This window comes from Chiloscyllium plagiosum, unplaced genomic scaffold, assembly GCF_037043375.1.
Source record: "Chiloscyllium plagiosum isolate Xiang-an unplaced genomic scaffold, Cpla_swu_hap1 HiC_scaffold_7, whole genome shotgun sequence".
NCBI classification, from domain to species: domain Eukaryota; kingdom Metazoa; phylum Chordata; class Chondrichthyes; order Orectolobiformes; family Hemiscylliidae; genus Chiloscyllium; species Chiloscyllium plagiosum.
Genome location: NW_028270145.1, coordinates 3,937,543 through 3,946,135, shown reverse-complemented (window position 1 = coordinate 3,946,135; position 8,593 = coordinate 3,937,543).

Below are 8,593 nucleotides of genomic sequence, written 5' to 3'. Positions count from 1 at the left end.
CACCCTGTATCCCTGGCTTATCCTCCCCACCCGACATCCCAGCCCCATCCTCCCCACCCCACATCCCTGGCCAATCCTCCCCACCCCACATCCATGGCCCATCCTCTCCACCACACAATCATGGCTCATCCACCCCACCCCGCATCCCGGCCCCATCCTGCCCATCCCGCATTCCTGCCCCATACTTCCCACCCCACATCCCCGGCCCATCCTGCCCACCCCGCAATCCCAGCCCATCCTCCCCATCCCGCATCCCCGGCTCATCCTCCCCATCCCACATCCCATCCTCCACACCCAGCATTCCCGGCCCATGTCCAGACCCAACATCCTTGGCTCATTCTCCCCATCTCGCATCTCCGGCCCACCCTCCCCATCCCGCATCTCTGGCCCGTACTCCCCACCCCGCAACCCTGGCCCATTCTCCCCACCCCGCAACCCCAGCCCATTCTCCCCACCCCGCAACCCCGGCCCATCTTCCCCACCCCACATCCCTGGCTTATCCTCCCCATCCCGCATGTCTGCCCCATACTCCCCACCCCACATCCCCGGCCCATCTTGCCCACCTCCCAATCCCAGCCCGCCCTCCCATCCCGCATCCCCGGCTCATTCTCCCCATCCCGCATCCCCGGCTCATCCGCCCCATCCCACATCCCTGGCCCATCCCCCCCACCCCACATCCCCGGCTCATCCTCCCCATCCCGCATCCTTGGCCCATACTCCCCACCCCGCAACCCCGGCCCATTCTCCCCACCCCGCAACCCCGGCCCATCTTCCCCATCCCACATCCCCGGCCCATCCCCCCCCACCCCACATCCCCGGCCCATCTTGCCCATCCCGCAATCCCAGCCCGTCCTCCCCATCCCGCATCCCCGGCTCATCCTCCCCATCCCACATCCCTGGCTCATCCTCCCCATCCCACATGCCTGGCCCATCCCCCCCACCCCACATCCCTGGTTCATCCTCCCCAACCCACATCCCTGCCCCAACATCCCCACATCACATCCCTGGCCCATCCTCCCTATCCCGCATCCCTGCCCCATCCTCCCCACCCTCATCCTGGCCCATCTTCCCCATCCTGCATCCCTGGCTCATCCTCCCTATCCTGCAACCCCGGCTCATCCTTCCCACCCCACATCCCTGGCTCATCCTCCCTATCCCACATCCCCGGCTCATCCTCCCTACCCCGCATCCCCGGCCCATCCTCCCCACCCTGCATCCCTGGCCCATCCTCCCCATGCCACATTCCCGGACCATCCTCCCCATCCCACATCCCCGGACCATCCTCCCCAATCCTCAGTCCTGGCCCATCGTTCCCAACCTGGTTCCCCAGCATGTGAAGCCAACACTTACTGTCGTCCAAGCTAAGGAGGGTGAGCCTGCATTCAATCTGGATCCTTTCAGCCAAATGTCCTTGAGAATGACCGAATGATCGACCCACAGGGCAAAGAACATAGCAGGCTCCCTTCACACCAGCAGTGGGTTCTGTGCTTCGATGTCGTGGGAGGGAAAGGAAGAGAAATACCTACTGAGGGCACAAAGGTAGCACAGATGCAATATCATTTTAAATGACTTTGCACTCGGGTAAATATATGTTTACACGCACTCTATAGTGTCCTTGTTGCTGTTGGATCTGGTGAAGTCTCCCCTATCTGAGTGATGAGTGACCTCTTCAGACATACCAAGGTTGAAAGAAAGGGTGAATTTCTTAAGAATTGCTCATGACTCACAAGTAATCAACTTCTTGACTATAGATGACATCAGGTCTCATTCACACTTGAACCATGACATTGATGACTGCATGCAAGTCTTTAATGCGGTTAACACCGAGGCCAAAGAAACACAGTGTGGATTGTATTGGGGTTAGCCCTGCAGAAATCATTCACACTCAGGGCAGGAAGAGAAATTGAGAGGGCCCTAATGTCTGGCCTGGGCCACTCGCTGACACCCTAACCTGAGGACAACTTTTTCACAAAGTGTGGTGCCTGTTATGGAGCGAGCTGTCAGAGGAAGTGCTAGAGGCGGTTATGATTGCAACATTTAAAATACATTTGGAGAGGTACATGAATAGGAAAGATTTAGAGGGTTATGGGTCAAATGCAGGCAAATGGGATTAGTTCAGTTTAGGATAACTGGTTGCATGGAGGAGCTGGATATTTCCATGCTGTATGACTCTAAGCACAGCACACCCTGAGAACCCTGGGCCCCAGTTATTAGAACCTAATGAATGACCCCTATCCAAGGCCCTGTTTATAATTTAATGTTACCAGTGAGCACACGGAATCGGTGATGACTCCACACATCTATATTGCAAAGTTTCATTGTATCAGTCAACTTTTCAAGGGATCACACTGCCGTTCAAGGCTGAGAGATAGAGGAATGGGGACATACACATGTTCTCTCTTCTTCAAAGTGCAGTGGTTCATTGAGAGAAGGAGCACAAACCACTGCCTGTCTGAGGATAAACTCTCTCCGATAGGATGCTCAAGCACGTCAGGGCATTTTAGATGTCAAAATAAACTTTGAAATGCTGAACGGGAACTGATGATGGAAGGATGAAAAGAAGGTATGACAAATTTACAACCAAACTGCTGCCTGTCATGACAGACAGCATCACACAACACTTAGATACCATATGCTGATGGAAGCTTTAAAAGCCGCGTAACATCAGTGTCATACGATATTACTGCCCTGTCTCTGACTGCTGCTGTCTCCCTACACTCAGTAGAACCTGTAATGAAAGTTACAAGTGGGATCACCCAAAGGTAGAAAGTGTATAATCATATATATATATATAAGAAAAGAAATATTTAGGAACAGAAAAGATCGAAGACTGCCGAAATAACCAGGTCCACATGTAGTATGGAATGACCAGGGGCTACTTGCCAGGTAACCAACAGGAGGCTATACAACAAAAGGAAGTCCAGACCCAGCTCATTCATCCCAGAAGTGGGTTTCAATGAGGTATCACACTCTCAACAGTGCCAGCTCTATCACAGTCTCCTGCATGTCCCTCGTGACCAATGGCCTGATCCTCACCCTCAGACAATTCAGTTGTTAAGGGTGCAGCATGTCAAAGTAATGTGGCTTGCCCTTTCCAGGCTATGCTGCAATGTACTGCCCGAGTGAAAGCTTCTTAAGTAGGCCTATAGTCTATTCCACATTGGCCCAGGTGGCCAGCAATGCAACTCTGTTCTGCGTCATTCTGAGGGTTTTGTAAAGGTGTCATCAGCCACTTTTGCAGTGGGTCCACCTTATCCAACAGACATCCTTATTTGGCCTGAGCATCTTGGAAGAAAGCAGAACTGTGAGTTCTCTAGAACATAAACATCATGGCAGTTCCCAGGGCATCTGGTGCAGGGTATCCAAAATCAGGCACCTGTGGTCACAGGTAAACTAGACATTAATGAAGTGGAAATATTTTCAGTTGAAGACCTTTGCAGGTTGGTGATAGGCAAGTCCTGCTCTGGCAGATGATGCAGTTCAGCGTTGATGGCCCAGGACATCTGCAGTTGCCTCCATCTGCACTGGGTTTCTAAGAGATATAGAAAATGAGAGTGAGTTTGGTAGATTCAGGTTTGGTTATTGTCCTCAGCCTCCTGGAGGATCTTGACCAGCTGCACCTCTCTCTGGACACTGTGCAGCAGCCACTGAAGGTTATTCTTCTGGTTGGGGGCTTACTGATGACATTGTATTGGTCTCTTATTTAAAGCTGTTGTCTAAGTCATACCAAGTTCACCAGGAATACTCCAACACCAGGCTCCATCTCTGGTGTCCTGAGTCCCCAGTCAATCATGATGAAATAGCATGTTATGTCTTGACACTTTGCAAAGATGTCAATATCGTGAATCCACAAGAAACTTTTACCTTATCAAGTTGCAGAATAAAATATCTAATGTTACAGTGGGGGAGTGAAACTCAGGCACTTATCTACTGTGGTAGCAACTCTTCCCAAAAGAAGCCAGCCTTGATCATCACCTTGTGGACCTTACATACTTAGATGTGCAAACATAGCAGTTCCGAAGCTTTGATTTCCAGCATCAGGTCTAAGAAGTGTTGCAGAAATGGCTAAACCAAGTGAGGCCTTTAACTTTGCACTTCATGGTTTGCTTATCTGACATGACAAAGAGGCAGTTGATGCACACCATGTAATAGTCACGATTGCCTGAGGCCATGATTTTTAATATTTATTCTTACAAAAAGAATGACCTGCCAATGATTTGTAATTTGATTCCAGATGCATGATACTACTGAATCATTGGATACATTATTAATGCAGTTGCCTCTGGCACAGCGTCTCATTCAAGGAATTGTAGATAAAGGTAAAGTTGCCATAGTCCCAGAGGACCAAACAGCAGCACACACATTAGAGAGAGACAACTGGTGGTGAGGGTCACTATGTTTCAGACAAGGGCAAGGTTGAGAGCTGGTGTGAGGAATTATATTCTACCCCTGATGCACAAAGCAGTAGTTTACTCTGTCCAGTTTGCATGAATTGGCAGACAGAAAAATCTAAACTAGAATCAGAGTAAAGAGATCTTCGAGTGCAGGTTCATAGCTCCTTGAAAGTGGAGTTGCAGGTAGATAGGATAGTGAAGAAGGTGTTTGGTATGCTTTCCTTTATTGGTCAGAGCATTGAATATAATAGTTGGGAGGTCATTTTGCAGCTGTATAGGATGTTGGTTAAGCCACTTTTTGAATGCTGTGTACAATTCCGGTCACCCTCCTATCAGAAAGATGTGGTGAAACTTGAAAGGATGTTGTCAGGGTTGGAGGGTTTGAGCTATAGGGAGAGGCTGAATTGGCTGGGGCTGTTTTGCCTGCAGAGTCGGAGACTTAGGGATGACCTTATAGAGGTTTATAAAATCATGAGGGGCATGGATAGGTTAAATAGACAAGGTCTTTTCCCTGGGGCAGCGGAGTCCAGAACTAGAGGGCATAAGTCTAAGGTGAGAGGGGAAAAATTTAAAAGAGATTGAAAGGGCAACTTTTTCACACAGAGGGTTGTGTGTGTATGGAATGAGCTGCTAGAGGAAGTGTTGGAGGCTAGTACAATTACAGCATTTAAAAGGCATCTGTATGGGGTATATGAATAGGAAGAGTTTAGAGGAATATGGGCCAAGTGCTGCCAAATGGGATTAGATTACTTTAGGATATCTGGTTCACATGGACGAGTTGGACTGAAGAGTCTGTTTCTGTGCTATACATCACATTGACTCTATAGTTCTATAAATGTCAACCTCCCCTCCCGGCACCTTCCCCTGCCATTGCAGGAATTGCAAAGCCTGCACCCATACCTCCCCCCTCACCTCTGTCCAAGGCCCCAAAGGAGACTTCCACATCCATCAGAGTTTTACCTGCATTTCCACACTACATTTACTCTATCTGTTGCTCCCAGTGTGATCTCCTCTACATTGGAGATTCCGGATGCCTACTTGCAGAGGACACCCATACCAACCAACCCCACCGCCCCGTGGCAGAACACTTCAACTCCCTCTCCCACTCCGCCAAGGACATGTAGGTCCTGGGCCTCCACCATTGCCACTCCCTAACCACCCGACGCCTGGAAGAAGAACACCTCATCTTCCACCTCGGGACTCTCCAACCCCATGACATCAATGTGGATTTCACCTGTTTTCTCATTTCCCCTGCCAACTTATGGCATTTCCAACCTTCCAATTTGACACCACCCTCATGACCTGTCCTACCTATCCACCTTCCTTCCCACCTATCTGCTCCACCCTCCCCTCTGACCTATCACCATCATTACTTCACTTCCATCTACCTTCCCCGCAGCTCCACCCCACCCTTTTATCTGACCCCCCCACCCCCACCTCAGCTCACAGCCTCATTCCTGATGAAGGGCTTTTGCCCGAAATGTCGATTCTCTTGCTGCTCGAATGCTGCCTAACCTGCTGTGCTTTCCCAAATATCGTTCAATAGTCACTTCCACCCTGAGCCTCCCAGCAACCATATGAGTAATGGCAATTAGACAGTACTCTTTTACTTCTACCAGCACTTCTCTATTTTGTTGAAAATGCTACATGCATTCAGATCATGTGCTTTCAATTTTGCCTTTTTAACATTATTGTGTAATTTGACCCTAGTTGATTTATTTCTGCTTCCTTCCACCTCCATTTACAGTCTTACTAATTCACGTAAGCTGCTTTATTTCATTCTATCTGAATTCCTTTCAGGTTTCTATGCCCCAGTCAAGTTATTTTACATGCTCCCCAGCAACACTAGTCAATCTCCCCATGAGGATATTAGGTCTGGCCCTACTAATGTGTAACCTCTCCATCTTTGTACAGGTCTGACCTGCCCCAGCATGTTCCCAATGTCACAGAGGTGCCTTAATCTGCAAAGTGACCACTTTGTTAAACATTTTATCCACTTCAGTCTCAGCTTTGCAGATGCACTACAATGACTTCAACCTCCACTCCACTTTCCAAGCCATGAATTCACATTTTTGAAGCTGGACAGACAATGTGGTTGTCTTGGATACAACAAACATCCATGACTTTCCACATGTCAGTGAGGGCAGATCACATGGGTTAAAAAAAAAAGCTGTTTTGCCATTCCTTAAGTTTACTTTCAGGTTAGTTACTTTAAAGTGAAGACTAGAATGCAGAAAGTAAAAGTGCTGTCCAATCAACTCCAACAAACCCAGACATTTGCAAACAGATACTCAGACTGGATATTCACCAACCAATCAGTTTATGAGTTTCCTATGAAGTCACTGATTCCATCAGCATGTGCTGATTCCAGTTGCTGCCTGAGAAAGGGGGGAGAAAAAATCTCTTGGATTTTCAGGCAAGTGAAGACCTGAACTTTTGAATTTATATTTTTCTGCTTTATTCTGTACCTCATGAAGCAATCCTGTCAGATTTAAAGGATAACCTTAATCTTCTTCATGACAAATCACTTTTTTCTCTGAGAGTCTCTCTTCCCAACCCTCCCTTTGTTGTGAAAGTTGAAAGGGTTCAAAAAAGATTTACAAGGATGTTGGCAGGGTTGGAGGGTTTGGGCTATAGGGAGAGGCTGAATAGGCTGGGACTATTTTCTCTGGAGCATCAGGGGCTGAGGGGTGCCCTTATAGAGTTTACATGAGGGGTACTGACAGGGTGAATAGCCAAAGTCTTTTTCTCCAGGGTCGGGGAGTCCAGAACTAGAGGGCATAGGTTTAAGATGAGAGGGGAAAGAGTTAAAAGGGACCTAAGAGGCAACTTTTTTCACACAGAGGGTAGTGTGTGTATGGTATGAACTGCCAGAAGAAGTGGTGGAGGCTGGTACAATTGCATCAGTTAAAATGCATCTGATAGGTGTAGGAACAGGAAGGGTCAAATGCTGACGAATGGGATTAGATTAATTTAGAATATCTGGTTGGCATGAACAAATTGGACCAAAGGCACTGTTTAGGTGCTGTATGTCTCTACGACTCTCATACCTTTTTGTACCTTTGTGAAAAGCTAGAAATTTATTTGACTCAAAAACGGAAGCTCTGTGATCAGCTATGTCAACCTCCCCTTGCCACAATCGTTTATGCCCTGCCTCCATAACAGTTTGAATGTTGTCACTCTGTCATTAGTCATAAGGAAGAGCAGCCCAAGATTTTACTGGATTCTGGAGCAGAATTTGGCCTATTTCAGTGCCTATTTCTTAAGTTCTTATCACCTTGGAGTTTCACCTTTTACTAAGTTAGCCATCTTACTAACTGAGTGAATATTTGTTGACATTTTAAGTGTTCCCTTTGTCAAGGTATTATTTACCTCCTGTGATCACCCAGTCTGTGAGAAGGCCACGCTAGACAACTGTCATTTTTAACCATTTCAACTATATGTAACCTCCTTTCTTATAATTCTCAAATATGATAGTCATCTGGCTCCACGTCCACACCCACATATGTCTTTAATCTTTTCAGTTTGATTTATCTTAATCGTGGCACTGCGAACTTATTTGCAAAATTTTCACAAAACCCATCTCTACTTTCACAGCACCCTTCAAAATAGTTCATCGTTCCATGTTCTGACACGTGTTCACCTGCTTCTTGTCCTTTTTTTCACTCTTCCCTGTCCCAATGTAACCAGCTCTTTTCTTGCAGTGACTTCTGTCTCATCTGTGCATAAACACCTCCAGCATGCTCAAAGATTACATCTTTGGTTCCCTTTTAGGTTTACTTAACATGCTACACCTCAGCAACGTTACCTGAGAAAATGCTTTTTATTTTTGTATTTTGCTGCAGCATTAGCACTCTATTATCATTCTTGTTACTGTGCTGTTTAACTGCCCATTCAATGGCTATTGGTAGAGAGTCTGATCTTTTTCCAAACAAATGCTGGCAAGATTCAAATAATCTGGTTCAGTTCATTGAGTTTGGAAAATAGTTCCATGCCAGAAGGGCACAATATTAGACCCCAATCGTTTCCACCTGATCCCATTCTCTGCCCAGCTCCTCATTCAACCTGACTGAGGATCAAATATTATTTTCTGTTTAACCTTGGACAAGAACTATAATTTAAACTCTACAACTAATCTGCCCACTGTGTTTACTTCCACCTCTGTAATATTGCCTTTGTGTCCACCTTAGCCCCATCCC